Raw genomic sequence first — 23,152 nt, 5'->3', positions numbered from 1 at the left:
GGTTCACCAAAATGTAAAGCGGAAAATCGATCGAACCCTAGTTGCTCTCCCCTCTTCCAACTCCAAGGAGAGAGAAGGGAGGTTGCTAGGGTTGATGGTTTTCACTTGGGAGACTTTACATTCAAAAGAGGGGTTGAAATCCACAAGATCCAATCCCACACAATGCAAGATTGGATTCTAAATGAGTTTCAAGGGTTAAGACAGCAAGGCTACCCTCTTTTGTAAAGAATGTTGATAAGAGAATTAAGCTAGGAATGCATAGAAAGTGAGAAAGATTCGCTTATAAACTGAGATAGGGATATAGGATGAAGCTGCGGACCTGGAATTAGCAGTAAAATGTCGATACGGCACTGTCCTGCAAATTTGAGCAAAAGTTGACGGGACGATGGCGCCCGGAGTGCACACGGTCCTCCGAAAAATCCGCGAAACGAAGGGGGATCTATTTGTCTCTGCACAAGGATTCCAGATCTTCAATTTCAGCCGCGTACCTGCAACCTACACACAGAAAAGTGAAGACGATTGGGGGGTTAGGGATTAGAGGTTTGCCTTTAGGTCAAACCCCGGTTTTGGAATTAACCAAGTAATGAGAAATGTTGTAAATGTAAATGATTGTAATGTAAAACAAGTACTAATACCTTGTTGTAAGGATGTTTGTATCCTTATGTGCGAAGGTATAGATGTTGTTGTTTGTTGTATTGTTGTACGTTGTAGTATGTGATCTCCTCTTCAATGGTTGAATCCTTGTCTTGAATGCAACACTTAGCCTTGAATGGAGACTTAGAAGGAATGCTTGAATGCTTGAATGCTTGAATGCTTGAGTATCGTTTCCACGCTTGTACACATATGTCCTTCTTCTTTTTTTATCTACCCAAATGGGAGAGGAAAATGTAGTTTATATACTTGTCAATTAGGGTTAATAGACTGATTTTCCTGACCTTAGGCCGACCAGGAAAGATAATTTTCCAATTTGCAAACAAAAAGACCCGAAGTCCCATAGGAGACTGGGCCCAAAATAGGGCTAGGGACCAGGGCACTGGGCGCCATGGTCCTGGGGGACCAGGGCACTGGGCGCCATGGTCCTGGGGGACCAGGGCGCTGGGCGCTCTGGTCCCACCTCCCGGGACAGCAGGGTGCAAAGGAGGTTCAGGCCAGGGTGCTTGAAAAATGCAGTTTTTAGTGTCGTGGATAAGTTTCAGGGTCTCCATTCAGGTTTTGTGTTGCGTCGCCATCATGAAGACCTAAATGCAGTCGAAATTGCAAGTGTCGCAATTTTAGGACACTACAACTTGCAACAATCCAAGAGGCAAGAATGTTAGGCATTGATCTACTAACATTGTCAACTCACACATCTTAAATACTTTAGTCCCTAGAAGTCAGTGTCTTTTCTCCTTTCAAGACATATTTTAAACATGAATGAGCATCATCGCTGGCAAGATACCCCAATGTGGAAATTGGGAGAGCAAAACTTGCTGAACTAGGCAGAAAATCATTGTCAAAAGCATTGATGGTCTCAAACATAAAATTTGGATTCAAGAGGACTAGGATATGGCCCCTCAACCCCCATGCACTCATTTAGGACATGCAACCCAGCACCACGTTTGAAATAAATGATGGTGAGGAAGCTTCTGCAGTGCAAAACATACTTAGCCTATCAGGCATTGTTGTTTCAACTAAATAAGTTGTATAAAACATTGCTCACAACACCCAATTTTAATCAAATGTAAAAACAAACACTAATGAACCACCTCAATAAATGGTCAAAAGTCAGGTGGCCAATAGTGGCGATGGTCTTTGTCTTCCCTCTGAGCCAATACCACCTACTTGGGTAGTAGAAGGTGTCATCAATCTAGGTATGTTCCAATGATATGCAAGCAAACATAGGCTCTCAAGATAATGACACATAGCCTTCTCAATCAAAACCATTAATCAACAAATTCTTAAAAGTTCTCAACGACACTGTCAACCAAAAGCATCAAAAGGGGGTTGATAATGGTATTTGGTTAAGTTGTCAATCCCATCCACTCACATCGGATGACTACATGAACCTTGCAATGGTAGAGGAGTCGAGGAAGAAAGAGATTGAGGATATCAAAATCTGAGAGAAATAACAAGGCAAGGAGAATAGGGAAGCTCGTCTTTCGGTAAAGGAAAAGAAGGAACATGACATAATAGAAAGGGAAATTGCATGTCAAGAAAAGGAAAAGAAAATAGAGCAATAGAAGAGGGAGAGAGAAGCCAGGAAAGAGAAAGATAAGGCATTCAATAAACAAGATGTAGACAAAAGGGCCATCTAGGATAAGGCAAGGGATTTGGCAAGGAAAAGGTTGTGAACCAAAACATCAACTCCAACCATATTGTTGCCCAAAAATTATCCTATATTCTGGGATTTGATTAACATGAACCTGCCTAACTTTATAAATGTAATGAATTGTCCAATTGGCTCATTATCGCTTGACTTACCTACTCCTATAATTTTTGTTGCAAGCATCCCACCACCGATTATGAGAAGTTCATATTGGACATCATCTCCAAGTCAACATAGTAGCAGTGGATATGGCAGTCCAACCCTGAGTCAAGTGACTAGCACTCAACTACCAACATCAGGGGTCAAGAACATGGTTCCCATTGCACCCCCAAGGGTCCAACCTATATCACTTGTTGCTTCTCTTCCTATTTGGTTTAAATGATATATATCATGGACAATGGACAATGGATCCATCTTTTTATTGTTGTATCTAAGACTTATACTAGCAAATATAAGTTTCATCAACTAAAAACAACACTGCAATTATCTTAAGTTTGTTTGTTTTGGTCCAAATGCTTTATGTCGTGGATAGTGGAAAATGTATCCATCCTTAATTTTTTTGCTTTAATTGACATATAGTAGCATATGTGTATTCTATCAAGTGAAATCAATACTACAATTATGTGTTACCAATACTACAATAGTGCAAATAATGTGTTTTGAATGCTATACTTTGGCAATTGTGTGCTTTCAATAGTGTACTATTGCAATAGTGCAATAATACAACATCAATATTGCATCTCGTGCAAATATGTGTTACCAATACTACAATATTACAATATTATCTTTTCAATATTACAAAAATGCATGGCCATCTTATTCACTAGCTTGCATGTTTTTACTACCCTCCACCACCCTTCATTCCTTATCTTACTCACATTAACTCTATATCGCTTCACCTTATTAACATTGCATAGCTCGGCCTTCCCAATTAGGACTACATTGAATGCACCTAGTTTTATGCCTTTTCCTTCCCAAATTTCCTTTAGTTGTATCCAACTTCTTCTAGACTCTTTGAGAGTTACAGACTAGAACGTGTTCACCCAACCATCGGAACATACTTGCAATGGGTAGGCTCTCCCTTCAACATCAGGGATGGCCACCACTCTCCCTTCCACTATGAATCAGTAGTACAATGAGAACATGCAACCATTCGAAGGTCTCTTGTTGTTGAGTTGTGTTGCAAGACTCGCCCGTTCACTTTGAATAATTGGGTGCAACACAATTTAGCAACAAAAGGGATTCATATAGCAACATGCCATCACTGCTAAGGTTGAATACCAGTATGGTATGTGATTTTGTATAAGAAACAAATGTTATAAGTGTTGTCAGAATGCCTATAACTGTAATTGAACTCAATTATACTTGACATGTTTATGACCCCGCACACGTATTGACCCCACTCCCCTAGGCATTTGTAGAGCCATGTCTATGAAATGTCTCAAACTACGAATCAATCTAATTGAAATGCTCTCGTGTTTAGGAAAACGAATGATATGAAACATGTAAATAATCCATAAGGATGTAAATCAACTTAATAAACAAATATGGATGTATATATATACAAAAACATGTAACACAATGCAACATAACTAAATATGTTTGAATTGGTAGAATGCAACATAATTCAATACACAACTAAAGGTTTCCTATGATATAAATTATAAAACATTATTCTATGTGATGCAACATAATTGAATATGTAAAGTACTAAGGGTGTCACAGACCATTACGATAAAAAGTACTAAGGGTCTCACAAACTATGACTAGGTTTACATGCATCCCTATATTATGGACTACAAGGGAGTCTCTACAATCTGTGAAATCTTTTATAGTATTAAATTATGTTGCATTTGTACAATTAAGTTTGAATTGGTATAATGCAACATAATTGAATACTATAAAAGTTTTCATATGATGTTAGCATGTAAAACACCATCAAATTGTAGTCACCTTAAACACTACCAAATTACAATTATACATATACATATACATATACCAATCACATAAAAACAATTTTAGGACATAGCTTGCAGATGATGGATTGAAAACACAATGCATGACATCTAAAAAGAAAAACGATCCAATCACGAGGATGTACATGAATGAATGCGTATGCATAAACATGTTCATGTACATGTAAGATACATATACAGACATACACATACATATACATGTAAATATGCATATATACATACATATAAGTGTATAATTTATAAAAAAAAAAAATAAACCATGAGGATGTGAAGTGGTAAGGTTCTCTATATTTGTGGGTTATTTTGGAATTTTCAACATAGGGTGTGCACATAAAGGTTCTCAAATCATAAAAACCATTTCATATTATGGAAGTAACTACATTCTATGAAAGCATTTTTAGTACTAAATTATATTGCATATCTACAATTCAGTGTGAATTGGTAGAATGCAACATAATTTTGTACTAAAAATGGTTTCATACGATGTAAATACTACAATAGTTTCTTAGAATGCAATGTCAATATTGCAATTAAATTTTGTTTCATATCTACAATTATGTCTAACTTGGAAGAATGCTACATAATTGAATATTGTAAAAGGTTTCCTATGATGTTCACAAATACACATATATATGTATATGTATGATATATACACACATATACAAATACAATTACTAATACATGTAAACTATTTTTTTTTCTTTTTGCCCTCCAACTGGACAAATGACTGGACCACAGGAAAACATTGATTTTTCCCCTGTCAGATGAATCAACCATTGGTTTCGATCTCATTAGTCCTACGTGTCCAAAAAAACCCAAATTGTGGGCTAAAGGAAATGTAGGAGGCCTAGCCTCAATAACTTTCTCTTAAAACATCTCATAGCTGACAGGGTGGTCACGTGGCATCCAAACATATGGCCACCTTTATAACCAACAAAAAATAGAATTAAAATTACAATTGAAAGTCCAATTGGACTTCCAATTACAATTGAGTTTAGAAAAGGAATCTATGTATATGTACATATATGTATATCATATACATATGTGATCTGCGATGTGCAGAGAATCAACTAATAATAGGCAATCATATATGTATATGTATATATGTGTAGTGTGTGTGTGTGTGCGCGCGCGCGCGTGCACGTGTGTGATCCACTGAGTGCAGAGAATTAGCTAATAACAGACAATAATGTGTGACAATTTGCAATTCCAAAACACAAATAAGGTAGGGGTGAGGACTAAAAATTATAACATGTGAACCTCAATATCAAATGAAATTATGCAGAGATAAAGGACACTAAGATAGTGAGAAGAATAAGGCATGATGGAATGTCAAAGTTGTAGTCCCCAAAAAAGGCTACTATTAAAACAAGAGAGGTAGGCCTAAAAAATTAGCAAGTCAAATCTTGACTAAATCCAATTCAAGATTTGTGAGGAGAATAGATCAAATGTTATCTTTCCACATCATATTTAGGTAAATGTGTATAAAAGGGAGGGGAGCAATGGCATGTCGATAAATTAGGAGGACACAAGTAGAGGAAAGAAACATAAGTTTATGCAAGGGTAATTGTGAAGAAGCCCATAATACAAAAATGGTAGAAGTGTTTGGGGTGAAGTGTAGATGTGCATCACAAGGGGTAACTAATGAGACACATAAGGAGTAGGTGGAAATACTATTTTAGAAAGTGCAAGAGAAGGAGAAAATGATAGTGATCAAGATTGTGGGGTCGTATTTTTGGTCAAATTGGTAATGTCCATGATGGGCAAGTGTGTGAGAGTTTGTTTGATCCTATAGTCTAAATTCTGGGAAATGCTCTATACACATATAAAATTATCCATTGTATGGTTAGACAGGAAAATGTTGAGGGCATGAAGATGGTCTTGGATACTTTAGAATTTATCCCTAAATCAAGTGTAATGGTGGGATATTTTGATCTTAATGCCAAAGGGAAAAAAAACAAAAATGTCAAAGGCTTGGAGGCTTTTCAAAATGGAGTGGGAAAAACATACGGTCTAGATGACTTCGATGCTTTCATGCAAGCAAACAAGGATGTTCTCCCTAAAGAAATGGTAGATTGGGTGAAAGAAATAGGGGAGGGGGTTAAATACCTCTATCACTAAAATCCCCATAGGTTAGATATCGGTAGTAATATGTTTATGGTTGCACTATTAAGTGTATGGATTTTTAATATGTTCAACAATATGGTAGATATATATTCATGTTTTCACTATGAACATTTTATGAAGGCAAAATTAGCACTTTTTGTAGGTTGTGAAGCATATGGCTTCTTAAACTGTTAGACTATATGATTGAAATATGTTTATGGTTGCAATATTAACAATTTTTCTATGTCGTTAAACCCTTATGAAATGGATCAATATATGTTTATGCTTGCCAGATCAAGTTTGTGGCTTTGTTAAATTGTTAGACTTTGTCATAACCCTCTTTTCCTAACTTATTATTATTATTATTATTATTATTATTATTATTATTACAACTACTATTATTTTTGATACTATTGATTCTATGAGTAATGTTAGATAGACCAGATAAATTGAATATGATTGGAATTTTAAATAAAAAAGAATTAATAAGTGAAGACACATATGAGGTCATAAGATTTATTTATAAATTATTTATTCTAGCACATGTCGGAGGAGAATTTGGAAAGTTTCTAGAAGAGTCTTTTCAAATTTAAGTTCTTGCATGTAACTCCCACTATGTCAACAATCAATGTTGCATGTAAAACAATTTTAGAAAAGAATCTCCATTTCAATTAATTCTTTTGAAAGTGGAATATGGTGCACTCTTTCTATATATTTTATGTCAAACTTTTGATAGGGGAGTTCATGGGTTTTGGTGTGAAATAATTTCTGAAGTTCTTGTTAATAGTAATAGGATTTTGTTTGTAGTCACATTTCATTGTAGAATTATTAAGTTTGCTCTTGAAGAATTCTCACCAAGCTACAAGGAAGGATCTAAGAAGGCTAGAGAGGATTCAACATAAAAAAAAAAGCTTCATCAATCCAGGTTCCCTTCTTTGCATTATTATTTGCATGTGTGAAATTTGTATTTTCAAAAGGAAATATATTTTACCTCTCTTAGATTTTTTTAATTTATTTTTCTTTTATTGTATGAAAATTTTGCTTCAAAAAAAAAATCATCTCTTAATTATTTAGAAAGATTAATCAAAAGGAAAAATCTATTTTTTTTTGCATTGATAAAAATTCTTTCCAAATATGCATATGCAAATTTCTTTTTATTTATTTAATATGTTTTAGAGAAAAGAAAAAAAATCAGATTTCTTTTTACTTTTTGGTTTTCTCAATTTAAAAAAAAATATAGGAAAAGATCTATGAGAAATCTTTGTATTTGATTTTCTCATTGAGTAATTTTCTTCTCCTTTTCCTCAAAATGTGCATAGAAAAAAAAATTGAACAACTTTTCTTTATGTGTGTGTGTGTGTGTTGTGAAATCCCTTCTCTGTGTTAATTCAAACCTTTTTGTTGTTATTTTCAATATGATGTAGAACCATTCATCTCTCTTGAAATCTATGGAAATCCAAGTTCATCTCTCTATGAAATCTGTGAATGTCCATCTCTCTTGAAATCTACCTCTAAGAGATTGTTTATGTATTTTTCTTACTTAATTCAAAACACTACCACATAATATCTATTTATACCAAATTACCTCTCTCTTAAACCCTTTCTTTTCTCTGTGGTTGATTTCCTTTGAGACTATTCTCTCCCCAAAACATGCATGAAAATATAGGTTAATTTTTCTCTGGAATTCTAATCTGTGAAGCAATTTATTTTGGAACTTAATCCAAGAATGCATTGAGAAAATTTAATAATCTCTGAGAAAACTTTCTACAGATTCATATCTACCTCAAATGTATTGTAAATTTATTCCCCGTGGGGAAAAAAAGAGAAAAAAGAAAAGAAAACCATTTCTATAAAACAAATAATCTCTCTCTGCCAATAATTTTATCTTCCAGCAAACAAGTTTTATGTCTCTATGAATTTATGTCTCTGTGAATATATATATTTGTTTATCTGTGTTATTTATTTATTTTCATTCTAAGTCTATTTAGTCTCTCTGTAAAAGTTAAAAAAGCTCAGATAAAAATATACAAATAATCATATATACAATAAGAGCATGTGGGCCCCCACTCCCCCACTTTTCCTTTATTCAAAAGTGGAAATAATTAAAGACTGCATTATATATATAAATTCAATTTTAGTTATTTATTTATTATTGTTTTAAAGACTCATAAATGCATTAATCCTACTTCATATTTATTAGTGAAAATTAGAATTATTAATATAAAATTTTGTTTTGTAATACAAAAACTTGAACTGTATGGGGTGATTTATAAATAAAATCTAATTGCAAATTGAGTTGGTTAGTTCATGAATATAATTTTATTAATATAAAAATATATAATTTTTTTCACCATTAAAGGGGATAAATTTGGGGGTTATTTTTGTCGAAGGATTGGGGCTCTTCAATCTTGCTAAATCAAGGGAATTAAATTCATAGATGGACTTGTAACTATATGTATAGTTTAGACTCATCTAAATAATTTTAGATTTAATTGGGTTATTCAGTTTAAATTATTAAATTATATTGATTAAGATTGTATAAAGGGACCTCCTCTCTAAGAAGTCATAGCCACCTTAGTCAATTGTATATTTCAAGGAAAATATTCAAATTTAATTTAACTAATCCTCATTTAAGACAATGAACATTTTTAATCTTCCTATGAGTTACATTATTATTGTTATCAGTTACAACATGTAAGTTAATTATTGCTTTCATGCAAGTTACACATTATTGTCATCATACCAGGTACATATCTATGATTATCATGCAAGTTACACAATCGATATTATCATGCAAGGTGCAAGAAGCTAGAAATAATAGTCCTTCTCATTTTGAATATAAGTCTCTTAGTAGTAGTAGTAGGTTGGATATTGGATTGTTCTTTATTGGATTCCAAGATGCAGAATAAACAAGGGATTTAGTATAGCCAAACCTAATAATAGTCAAATTTATCTTCTAGCTTTGAGGAAGCATAAGAATAGAAAAAGGGAGAAGTTACATTTAAATGTAGGGGTGAATCTCATAGTAAAGCTTCATATAATCTACATGTTATAATCTAGAACATTGAAATTAATTGGGAAGTGCATAAACTTTATATGAAAACAAAGAGAGTTATAAAATCTGAAATCATTTTACCATGAGACTTGACTTAGCTCGTGAACCTCAAATCAAGTATTTGTCTTTTGTTGTAAATGTCTAATGAAACTTAGCTTCGAAGATGGAATGAGTTAAAAATTGTTATTGTTGGATTCTTACCTTAATGTGGGTTTTGAGAAACCTATTCCATGATCACTTAGAAGATTAAACAACAATTTTAATTGAGGAAGATCTAGGAGAAAACCTTAGCCCCCATCTAATAATTTGAGATTGATAAAGTTATTATTTGTAAAAAAATTGCAAGGGTTAAATTGCTTCAAGTGGAAGAGTTAGTTAGTTATCTCCTTATAGTCTGCGAAAGATTTGACATTGGTTCAAGAACAACTAAAAAAAAAAAAAAGATTACATTTATATAGGAACTTTTGTTGGTTAATTAGAATTACTTAGGAACTTTTTGTATATTGGTTAATTGGAATTATTTAGGAGCCATATTCATATTGGTTAATTAAAAGTGGATTGATTGGGATTATTTGAGAGACATATTCATATTGGTTAATTAGCATGAAATTTGTCTCTCTCCTAACCTTTTTTTTCAAACATGAGTAATGTGGTTATCAAGATCATTCCCCCTTCAAGTAAGTAAGCACTAAATTGGTTGTTAGCCTTCTTGTAAGAAAAATAGTATCTTTGATGTATTGAGTTCTTATTTAATGTGTAATAGTTAGTAATTCAAGTCATTTTGTAAGTTATTTCCTACGAGAATCCTAGCTTTCAAGAAATTTGAACTTTCGTGTATTTAGTTCAAGAATAGAATTTTTATTCTTTTATCATATTTTTTTTTTTCATGAGAACGTTACCCCAAAGTAGTTGATTTGTTTGTTTTTTTCTTGTCAAATGTTCCTTTTAATCATATCTTAGTTTCAATTTCAAGCAATAATTTGTTTTTTTCATGTAATAGTTTTGTAATTGATAAGTGTAATGTGTATTCAAGCTTTCATGAACTTATGGTTCATTCCTAGTTAGATAACTAAATAAGTGGAGTTGAAACCAAAAACTAGCAGTGTTCGGTATATATGGTGCCTCTTGGTCACACTTACAGGTAATGTCGTTGTGCTGAACTACTGCAGTTAATGCCTAATAAAGCTGCAACAACGACGTATGTGGCATCGTCCCTATAATTCGTTGGGGAGTAATAAGGGTCATATGGAAGTTAAAATCCAAGGGGCGGGTAATCCCCCTTGGATCGATTATCTAAAAAGATTAATTTTAAAATGAATTTACATCCTATCAGTTAAACTTTAGATAACCCCATTAGGGTTTGCATGTGTGTGAAGATCTTGAAAATTCATTTTATCTTGATGATTTCAACGGATGATAACGGACTAAGGGTGACGTATTTTATAGGAAATACGACTTAGTTGTTTTAGGCCACAAGAAAAAAACCATCTTGAGTCTTTTTGCTATAGAGCTACCATCGTGGGTAGCAACCGCAAAGAAATTGTCTGGGACATTGACCCTAGAAAGGGTTGCATACCCACCATATAGTTTACATTAAACCATAGTTTAGAAACCAGAACTACATACTATACACCTTGATCCCATGTCGAAACGGGTATGTAGGCAGTCTAGGACAGAGTTGTCCCTTGTACTCAGGCGTTCGGAGATGGGGATTAGGATTTGGTTATGGGTGATTAGTTGGTTCTCGAATCTCCTTGGTCTTTTAATCAAATGGTGCAAATATTAATTGAAAGGTTAAAATTAATTCAATGCATACTCAGAAGGAATCTCGTATGGATTCGCTTGACTTCCTGAGGCTTTAGGCCAAATTCTGAGGTGGAACTCAAGCTTGTTTATGTAATTACTTTTATACTCCTAAGGACGGTGACCTCGGTGCACTCCTATAAGGGGAGTGTAGTCTTTAGAGAGTGGCTCAGGACCTGGATGGTCCCGATGAGTCTAAAGTCTCTGGCCAAAGAATATCATATTCCTATAAATAGATGCCTACCCCGTTTGGGTAGATGCCTATCCCAGATTGGATAGATGAAACCTCTTGTCCCGTATGGTTAGACGCCTAACCTGTATGGTTAGATGCCTAGTCCCATATGGATAGATGCCTAACCCGTATGGTTAGATGCCCATCTCGGTTGGATGGATGCCTATCTCATTTGGATAGATGTACCTGAGTATGTAATTGAATAAAAAATAAATAAGAATAAGTAAGAATAAGAAATCAATATTTTTATATATTCAAAAAAAAAAAATCAGTTGAGTTTTTGGATTAAGTTAAGTGGGTTATTACAGACTTTATGTTATTTATATGTTCATGCTTCAACTATGAACAATTTATGAAGGCAATAGTAATAGTTTTTGTAGACTGTGAAATGTATGGCTTCTTAAACTGTTAGAGTGTATGGTAGATATATGTTTATGGTTTCAATACTAATAGTTTATGTAGGCCCTTAAATCATTACCTCACTGAAATAAAATATTTTCACTTCACATCCAAACTCAATAATCAATGAGAAGCTTTAATTAACCATTATAACTATGTTTATAATTTATGGTTTATGATGTATTTTTTAATTCACGTCCAAACTCAATAATCAATGACAAGCTGAATGTTGAATAATTACTATGACAAGTTATAGTAATTCTCATATTACTACAACAGTTAACCATAACAATTAATTGTTATAACTTTGTGTATATATAAAGACTATAATTATAATTTTACCATTACAGACAACTTGTATAATTCAGTTCATATAACAGTTAACTGTAACAAAGGGATTTGTGTAATAAGTTATGTTTACCAAGAAAATCAACTGCATTTAAAATTCATAAACCAATAGAACATAAATTATCTCGCATAATGTAAAATAGGCCTTTGAAATTATGCCACACATATACAATAAATCAAAAGTAGGTCATTTTTTGAGAAGATAATAAAATGAAACCCTTCTGTAGAGTAACAAAAATATTTAACCTAATTTTATACATTTGTGAAACACCATAGGAAGTTTAACCGAAGACCACATTTCCCTTTTAGAGATATGTGTGTTCATGAACACATATTTTCATATTCAAAAACACAAACCCTCACAAAAAAAATGACCAATATCGAACAACAACCAAGGAAACAATAAAACATTAAAAATTATGCATCATAATATATTATAGATGAAGCACCCACAAATATAGAGCACATTACAACTTATAAAGTCCCCAAATTTGCATTCGAGACTACAATTAAAAAACCCTCTAAAATGAATAATGTTATTGGAAGGTCGTAGTGAAGATTAATCGTCACCATGGTAGAATATAGAAACATTATGGATCATAACATATTGTAGACGAAGAACACACAAATATAGAGCACATTATGATCACCTATGCTTTTACATTAAACAAACAAAGAACCGACAAATATAGAGCACATTGTGATAAAACAGAGCATCTTTACATTTTACAGAAACCACAGAACACATAAAACCCAGAGAACAAACAAATAAAACAAATGAGAAACCAAACATAAAACATTACAAAAAAATATCAAACAATGGAAGGCCTTAGTGAGGAGTATTCCTCACCTAGGTCAAACATGAAGACCCGAAATTAACCCATGTGAGCTCCATGGCTGCATTCAATCCACTTTGCGACTACCTGCAAGGTGAGAAAGGGAAATAACCACACACTTGAGAGTTTTACATTCCCAAAAACTAATCAAAAAACATTTCAAGGAAAGCACGTGTGCTTGGTTACCTTGATACTCTGAAGCCTTGCAAAAGAAACATTGTAGAGTGGAGCCATACCATTCACTGGACATGCAGGGAGAGTGGTAGCCAAGGCCAACGAAGAACACAGAGTGGATGCCAAGGCAACCATATTCTGATGGTTGGGTGAACACATTCTGGTCTCTAACTCTCAAAAACTTGAGAAGAAGCAAGAGAAAACAAATAAAAGTTGGGAAGGAAAGGCATAAAAGCAAGTGCATTCAATGTTGTCTTGATCAGGAAGGTCGAGCTATGCGGTGGCAATAAGGTGAAGCGACGCGGAGTTAATGTGAGTAAGAGAAAGAATGAAGGGTGGCGATGTAGTAAAAATAGGCAAGTTGGTGAATAAGGTGGCCATGCAATCAGATTCCACGTGGCCATCCTATCAGAAACAGGATATTTATGGGCAAACTCATGAGGTGGGCCCGCACACGTTTCAAACAACACACAATTTGGGGCATTTTTGGACACATAGGATGAATGGGATCAAAACACATAGAAAATGCGTCTGATGGGGAAAAAATAATGGTTGTGGCTTATCCAATCAGTAGTCCAATTGGAGGGCTAAAAAAGGGTTGTGGGGTCCACGTGGTGTGGGCCTCATAAGTTAGGGTGTGCTTGTATTAGTATCCCTCCCCTACTGTCATTATTCAAAGAGGTGAAATTAAATAAAATATGATGGCATGGATAAGGAGAAAAGGCACAAGTTGTTAAAAATTTGAAAAAAAATCAATTTGTGAAGGTGGAAATGCATGGGAGCATAGATGTTGTGTGGGCTAGAGATCACATTCCTTATCCACGACCTATGTTTTTGTTGTTTGGTTTGTATGTATATGTGATTGGTGGTGGGGTTTTGCAAGGATTTTGGGGAATATTTTTGGGGTCGATGATTAGCTAGATGCATTGTGGTGGAGTGAATTGTTGGTGGATCTGAGTGGGGGTTTCAATTGTGTGGTAAGATAGTGATTTTTTTCATTGCTTGTTTATATTTGATGGCTTTGGCAGAGGGGTTGAATATTAATGCAAACCTTTTGTTTTGTGAAGTGCTATCGAGGTTTGAGTGAGCCCCATATTTGCATGGTAATGGTGTTGTTTTTGAACAACAATGATTTGTATGGGGAGGCTTCTTCAAATTTTGGAAGCTCAAAATTTAAAAGAGTTGTTGGTTCCTTGAAAGGAACCTAGATAGACTAACATTGTTGATTCAACCAAATTCAATCATAAAATATGTGAACTACTTGTGTAATCATATCTCAATTTGCAAGTTTATGGGAATCTACATCTCTCTCTTCTTTTTGGAGTCATGGGCTTATCAAACTTGGAATCCTAAGGGGGACATGAAGGTGATAATTATGGATAATAGTTATTTCAAGGTAGTTTTTTCATGTTTGGTAGATGGAAACAAGATTTGTAAAGGAGGCCCCTACTTTCTTAATCACGTGGGTCTGTTCACCAAGCCTGGGTATGTTGGATTCAACCTTGTTGAGGAGATTTTTTTCAAGGTTCTTATTTGGGTAAGACTCCCTTTACTCCCACCCAAGTTATTGAGAAATGATATCATGTACATGATAGTGTTGTTGTTGGGTATGCCAGTGGTATCGTTGCAACAAATGATAGATAAAAAAGGTAATTTCCTTTTCTCGCATTATATTGAAATTCATTTGAACAAACCTTTGCTAGATTCAGTAGAAATGTGTTTTAGTTTTACTTTATGGGTGCAACATCTTGATTATGAAGCCCTCTCACTTTAATATCATATTTTCCATTTATATGGTCATCTATAAAGAAAGTGTCCTAAAATTAACCCTACAAGGACCTTAGCCAGTGGGGCTCCATCCAATGTGGCAACTCTCCAAATGTCTTATTACATTTGCTTCTTATTCAATTCTAACTAATAAGGAACCCCCATTTTTGTTTGGTGATTCAGGGGACCTTTGGTAGGGGGGTCCTCTTTCACCTTACTATCCATCGACTTATTGGCTAAAGGATTGGGGCATCTATTAAAATCCTGTGTGAGATAAGGTTTGATCTCTTTATGGAATTGGGGTGACAGTCTCCCCATGCATTCTTACTATGGTTTGTGGATGAAACTAGTCTTTTGTAGGTGGATAGAGTGAAAGAGGCATCTAACTTCATACAAGATTTAGATATTTATCTTGCTACTACAAACCAATAGATTCATGAAGTAAATTCCTCCATGTTTTTCTTCAACACCTCCCCTTTTATCCAAGCCAAGATTGCTCGAATTCTCAAATTCCAAACTAGAACTCTCCCTTTGGTGTATTTGGGTATCCCCATCTCCTCTAGCCCCCTACTTAGGGAGGTAGGAAAGTAAATCAATGAACCTACAAATGGCTTTCCTTTTCTAGAAGATTTTTGTTATTAAAATCGATGGTCTAGATCTTCCCATTTATAAATGTATGGTCCAATCAAGTTTTTTTAACTTCATCAAGGAATTAGGTACTTTCCCTTAGTAATTATTATGGGCTAGTAACTTGTCCTCCTCGAAGTCGAGTTTGGATAACTGGGAGAATATATGTAAACCAAAACAAGAAGGGGGCTTGGGTTTCGCTAAGCTATCCTTACAAGATAAGCCTTGGATACTCAAATTTATTGGTGTTGGTGCACTAGTTAGGATCATAGTTGGGCCAAGATTCTTTCCTTGAAATATTTGAGGGGAATGGAAAGTGATGACGTGATTAGAATTATATTGGTAGGAAAAGGGTCTATGATCTAGGACACTCTTATAAGGGGTGATAGTTTAATTAAGTAGAGATTGTTCCAGATTTGGCATAGGGATTCTAAAGCCATCTCTTGGATTAGCTCTTGTGATGCTTTGCCTCTATCTTGGGTATGTATCCATATTTATAGTCTCTCTCAAATAGCTTCATGGAGGATGGGTGGGAGAGGGTGGAGGATTTTAAAACAGTTTAGAGCTTGGAGTAGGTGGAGGTGTGCAAATAGAAAGACCCTAGTGAGTAGCCACCAAGAGGTTCTTTATAGGATCCCGTTGATCTCTCTTCAATTATTTTTGGAAGAGCTTGTAGTTTCCTGATGAGGAGAGATCTCTTGGTGTGTAGTCCTAATCCTAAAGGGACTTACTTTGTGGATTGTGGGTATCAAGAATTGAATAGTGAAAAATATGGCGAGCGAATTCTTTTGGTGGAAGATGGTATTATACAAGCTTGTATTGTAGGAATTGTAACTTTTTCCTTTGGCTTGCTACTTGTAATAGGTTCCTCACTTGGGAGAATATGGGACCATCAATTTGTCTCCCCTATAGGATGGACAAGGAAAGGTCCTCCCATTTCTTCTTCAGTGTCATTTTTTTAGATTCCTTTAGTAGTTATGTTGGGGTATTTGGAAGCAGAAATGTGTTCATGCTTCCTCTCTTATTGAATTTTGGAGGAGCCTAGTGAGGCAACCTCTTAAGGATTTTTTTCTTCAAGTGACTTGGAGTATCAATCTAACTTGTATCCTTTGGTAGACTTGGTTTGAAAGGAACCATAAGATCTTTCAAGATAGGAAGATGTGGCTCAACAAGTTTAGTAGAGAATTGTTGGCATGATTTAGGAAAATATTTGGGCTAAATGTGAGTTGGATACTTCCTTGAAGCCTCGGGAGGTGGAGGTGATTCATGGTTTGAGTTAATTTGTAAATAGAATAGAGGCTCCCACTTTGAGGAGGAGGCGGGTTCTAAGTATGAAAACTTAGTGAGCAAGAAAATTGACTTATTGGGGTTGTCAAAATTAATGCATATGGGTGATCCAGGTGAAATCTTGTGCATGTTGGAGTTGGAGGCATTAGAAGAGATAGTATTGGTTTTGACCTCTTCTTTTTCTCCATCTATAAGGGTCATCAAACCAATAATATTATGGAAGATTTTGTGATTCTCATTTCCTTAGAGAGGTGTTGTGCACTTGGTTGGCACAAGGTTATTTGCGAGATGGATTCTCAAATCCTAGTCAATATGTTGACTAAGCAAAATCTTGATGAGGTAGCAATTGGCTTCTATGGCTAGGAAAATTATTTAGTTGAGTGGTTCTCTAAAGTTTATGTCCTTTGCCCAAATCCCAAGGGAATGGAATAATGTTGCTAATTGTTTAGCAAAATGGCCATCTAAGCATATGGGTGACTCCAATGTTGAAGGTTAGGAGAACATCCTCATGGAGTGTTCCCAAAGATTGGAGAAGTTGGTTCTTGAGGATATGCAAGGGTAATGTGTGGTGGTTATGACCTCCTAGTTGCTATCTCTTTCTTCTTGGTTGTTGGGTCTTGTTGTTCAACTTTTATTTAGTTGGTTGTTCTTATGGGTTCTCTAGTGGTTGAAAGTTGTTGTCCTTGTGTATTGATTGTTTATTATGATCAATAAATTTTTACCACCTTTTCAACAAAAAAAGACAAGGCACAAGAATGGGCCCACTTCATGTAGAGAAAGAGAGGTTCATCCCTCTTGTCATTATGGAGGAATGGTGTTCCCCCTTCTCTCATTTACACTTCCTTGTAGGAATAATAATGAAAGGATGTTAGTTTAGGTAATAAAGAGTATCAATGAATGTTCTTGAGATATTTTGAAGAGAGGATAAAAGGCTTCAAAGAGAGTTAGAAGAGAATATATTAATGTGGATAGGAAGAGACTTCTAATTCCATACAAAAGAAGCATTGTGTTGGAACTTAAAATGTAGACTGGGAGTTTAATATGTATTAATATTGTTCATAAAGAGATATATTTTATCAAAATTATCTAAATATGGGCATGGTATATTTTTGGGTGGTGGTGTTATTGTCTATGGTGGGTACCAATAAGTGTTGATGGGGATGTACTCATCAAGAAGTATGCTCAACCACTTATAATAAGAGATATCTTGATCCATATGACATGTAGGCATATTGAAAAAGATTATACTACTACTCTTGGAAGGATATCACAAATATGAGATAAACTTTTATGAAAATTGTATAAGACTAGATAAGGCAAATAATTTATTTGATAAAATTCCATGCATAAATGTGGAGATCCTTGGTGACCAAGTAAAAGTTACAAAAGTGGTTTATTAATCAAATAGGATTTATAATTTTTATCTAAATGTAAAACAATTATTTTCCTATGTATGCTCCATTCGAAGGTTGGGAAAAGAGTAAATATACAACTCAAAGCATAATTAAAAACAGTTTCCTACTAGATGTAATTGTAGAAGCCATTTCTTATTTTCATGGTCTTTATAAAAACTCATGGGCATAATTTAATAAAAATAATTTATGTCCAAAATCTCTCTTGCATCATTTCAAAATGTGATTGTTTCTCACTTTACCTTCTATTGGGTGTACAAAATAAAATTCTAGATAATTTCATAACACCGCACATGAGGGTGAAACTAGGACTCCACTACCTTAGTAAGATCCATTCAATTTCATGTTCATTAATCATTGATAAAAAAAATTCATGTACATTGTTGTGTGTGGTCATTTATATTGATGAGATTCATATACACGAGGTTGTACTATTTTAGTGATTAATAAAATCACTTTACATGGCTATTGATTAATATAAATGTCACATGTAATTAAAACTACTTGAAAGAAAGTTGAGGATTGACAAAATAAGGAGAAATGTTGCTTCTAAATCACATTAGTGAGTAGGCTTAAAAATAATTTGGTGAAGATTTGCAACCTATTTTTTCATGCTAGCTCCTTCATGCCTATGCGTAAAAGTGTTTATAGTTTGAAATTTGTTGTTTAATTCTAAATTATGGTATACTCTATTTTCTTAGCTCAAAATTTTTATTTCTATAAAATTATATTTTTCTAGTGTTAATTTTCTTCTGACTAACTTTAGGATTGAAGACTTACTTAATATGACAAGATTTGGAGAGGACAAGTAGGTCCCTTGCCTTTTTTTTAAATATATCATTCAAGTGGATGGAACTAATACATCTAACCATGAAAATAATTCTTTATTTTTAAAGCGAGTTTTGTATGAAGAGGGGTAAAAGCACAATGTTGTGTCACGTTTCAGACCAACTTATTAGCACAAGTGAATTTAAGCAATGCTAACTAAAAAATAATTTTAGTCAAACATATGGTCTATAGAGATTCATTATAGCTATCTTATATATGGACCACAACTTTTCCAATTGGAATTATCTACGAAGTGTATATTTTATACCACTTTGGGTTTGATTATCATTTTTTTTTTCTTTTTTTGAAAAATTCAATGTTTCAATAATGTTTTTTTCTTAAATGTAAAAATACGCTTTTATAGATCTATAAGTGAGTTTTCCAAAATATATATCTTTTAATATTTTTATTTTTTTATTTTTTTTATTTTTATTTTTATTGAAAGTAGGTCATCAACACTAAAATATAGGGTTGATTATCTTAAAAAGGAAAAATACTAAAAAAAATTTAATTTTTTTTTTTTTTTTTAAAAGCACTAGAGAAAAGAGTCAACGTTGATATAATTCTTTTCTAATTTGGATAAATAATTAAGAATAAGGGTGACGCCAAATGGAAAGAGTTATATTTCAGTACACACAACTTTTCAAATATATTGAAAAATATATATACATAAAAAATAGTTAAAAATATATTTTTTCTATAAAGTTTCAAATGACCAATATACACAAAAAAACTGAAGAAAAAAAGTAAAATTTACTATATAAAGTGTGACACCTCGTGTAACTTCAATTTTAGCATTTTATCATCAACTTAATTATAGTGTTTATTTTATAAGAAAATATATTCAAATAATTTTTTAATTTTTAAAAAAAATTAGAAGCATAAAATACACAAAAAAATATACATTTTATTAGTTTACATCATTTCAAAATTCAAAACATATATTTCACTTCCTATTGATGCAATTTAGAAAGTTGAACCAGCATTGGTCATTTAACCAACGAAATCTAATCAAAGGATTGATATCATTCCTAATCTAATAGATGTATGAAAAAAACTATGGGCCATCCTAGTTTGTTCATTAATATAGAGGTTTTTAGTAGATGATGTTCTCTATTTATCATATCATGCTTTAATATATGTAAACTTATGGGTTTTAGAGTTATGTTTCCTTTCCTTGAGAATTGGACATGTTGTACATGGTATCCTTAAGGGAATATGGAGATGACATTGGTAGACAAAAGTTTTTTCTTCATGGTTTTTTCTCAAATGGATAATCAAAACTTGACTTCTAAGAAAGGACCTTAATTTCATAATTGGACTAGTTTCATTAAAACTTGGCATGTTGAGCTTGATCCAATCAAGGAACTTCCATCCAAGATTCTAACTTGGGTTCACCTTCTTCATCTCTTGATGTATTTTTAGAAAACAAATATACATTCCTTTGTAATTATTCTTGGAAAATTCTAGGTCTCGCTCATCAAACAGTAGAGAGAAAAGTAATTTCATATGCTCATGTTTTTGTGAAAATTGATATCAATAATCAATTCAAATTTGCACATCTCTATTTACCAAAAATGATGGTTCTCTCATAGAATGCTAGGGATTTGGATAGAAATCCTCATTATAGAACTATTTGAGAAATTGTTTAGTTTCTTAATCTTGATATTGTTTTCCTTGAAGAACTTAAACTTGTTGTGGATGAAATGTAGCTACTTAGGTTTAATACATTGAAAAGGTCATTTGTGTTGGTGTGTGAGGGTTGGCTTTCCTTAGGGACCCTGGTTAACTTGCAAATTTTATTTTGCTAGCAATTAACCATTCTATTTCATTGGTGGGTATATATTCTACTTAAGGAAGCCCTATTTTCTCATGCAATATTTATGTTCCTCTCTATTTTCTTTTATTCCTTAGATATTGGCTAGGGATTTTAATGTCATGCATGGCCCATATTGGGTAAACCATATTTATGTGTGTGCCTTTATATTTTATGTTTTAATTTTATATTCATATTGTTATATATTGATCTATGATACTATTCCTAACAATTCTCTTTCTTGGGGAGAAACTTGGGAATTTAAGTTAGCTAGACCCTTCTCTATCCTTGTTCTAAAATAATGTGTATTTTTTTATCTTATGTATGTAAGACCAAGAGATGGAATTTTTTAGAGGTTGGATTGGTTTTAAGTATTTGATTACTGGATTGGGGGTAATGGTATAAGATATATAAAGTGGAACATTCCATTTCATGACGTACAAGGTGTATAATATACCTAATCCCAATAGCTCTCTCAATAGAACTTGGACTTTGAAATGTATGAAAGAAGGGGTCATATCAATGAGAAAATAGCTAGGCAAAGGAGAGGACTATGGTAGAGTTATAGCATGACTACTAGGGATAAATTGCATGAAACTAACGAGTGTTGGCCTATTGGTAATGCTTCGACCTCCTTGGATGACATCTTTGTAGCAAGGTGTGCGACTTTGGTCTCCTTTGATGTACAACATGACACTTGTGTCTGTGACATGGCTTAACCACCTCCCATGGATTCATTAAGTCTCGTGATTGTTTCAAGCATTAACAAGTTGAAGTACCACTAATTTAACCTCAATATTTCCCTTTTATTTTCTTTTTTTGCATGTGGGCTAGACACATAATTCTATCAATTAAAGCCTTACATTTTTTACTTCTATTAGGATTAAGTAATCATAGGGAAAATAACATGTCTTACACCAAGATGATTATGTTTGGAGATTCATTTTATCTTTTTTCAAGGGATCAAGTATATCCTTCTCTCTATTTCTTTAATTTTCTTGCCTAAAAACCACCTATTTATCATTTTATTTTAGTATTCTAAACAATTTGTTATGCAATTTTTTACCTTCATTATAATGAGTAGCAAAATTACAATAAGGCAGCCTCTTCTCATTCCTTGCAACCTTGTAAACATTATCCCTTTTGGTGTGCTTAGTAAATACACTCACATTGTTTTCAATATTTATGGTAATTGCATAGGCTTACCTTTGAAGTGTCTCTCTCCATGTTAAATTATTTGGCACTTTTTCCATAGTTATTATGAATCTACTATTGAAATCTATCATTATCTCATCAATCTTTATTATAGGTTTCAACTCGTGCAACCTCTCCTCATTCCTTGCAACCTTGTAAACAATCCCTTTTGATGTGCTTAGTTAATACACTCACATTGTTTCCAATATTTATGGTAGTTGCATAGGCTTACCTTTGAAGTGTTTCTCTCCATGTTACATTATTTGGCACTTTTCCCATAGTTATTATGAATCTACTATTGAAGTCTCTCATTATCTCATCAATCTTTATTATCTTATTGCAACCTACTACTTTCATACTACTCCTTTTCTCTCTATTTGTTTGGATAGACTAGTTGATTATATCATTCCTTGCAACCTTGTAAACAATCCCTTTTGATGTGCTTAGTTAATACACTCACATTGTTTCCAATATTTATGGTAGTTGCATAGGCTTACCTTTGAAGTGTTTCTCTCCATGTTACATTATTTGGCACTTTTTCCATAGTTATTATGAATCTACTATTGAAGTCTCTCATTATCTCATCAATCTTTATTATCTTATTGCAACCTACTACTTTCATACTACTCCTTTTCTCTCTATTTGTTTGGATAGACTAGTTGATTATATTTTTTTGTTGGGAAAACTAATTTTATCTAGATCCATAGTTGAATTTATTTAGCAAGCCTAGATTCATTGACTTAGATCTCTTCTTTAAGTGTAGGTGATCAAGTAGATCAATCTTATCATAAATGTCTCTTTCCCTTTGGCACTTTTTAACAAATTTTAACTAGATCCATAGTTGAGCTTATCTAGCAAGCCTTGATTCATTGACTTAGCTCTCTACTTTAAGTGTTTTGAGTCTTTTCCCTAAGGTGATCAAGTAGATCAATCTCTTCCTAAATATCTCTTTCCCTTTGTCACTATTTAATTATTTGGTTTATTGGC

The sequence above is a fragment of the Cryptomeria japonica genome, chromosome 6, assembly GCF_030272615.1.
Source record: "Cryptomeria japonica chromosome 6, Sugi_1.0, whole genome shotgun sequence".
Lineage (NCBI taxonomy): Eukaryota > Viridiplantae > Streptophyta > Pinopsida > Cupressales > Cupressaceae > Cryptomeria > Cryptomeria japonica.
This window is presented reverse-complemented; position numbering follows the sequence as displayed.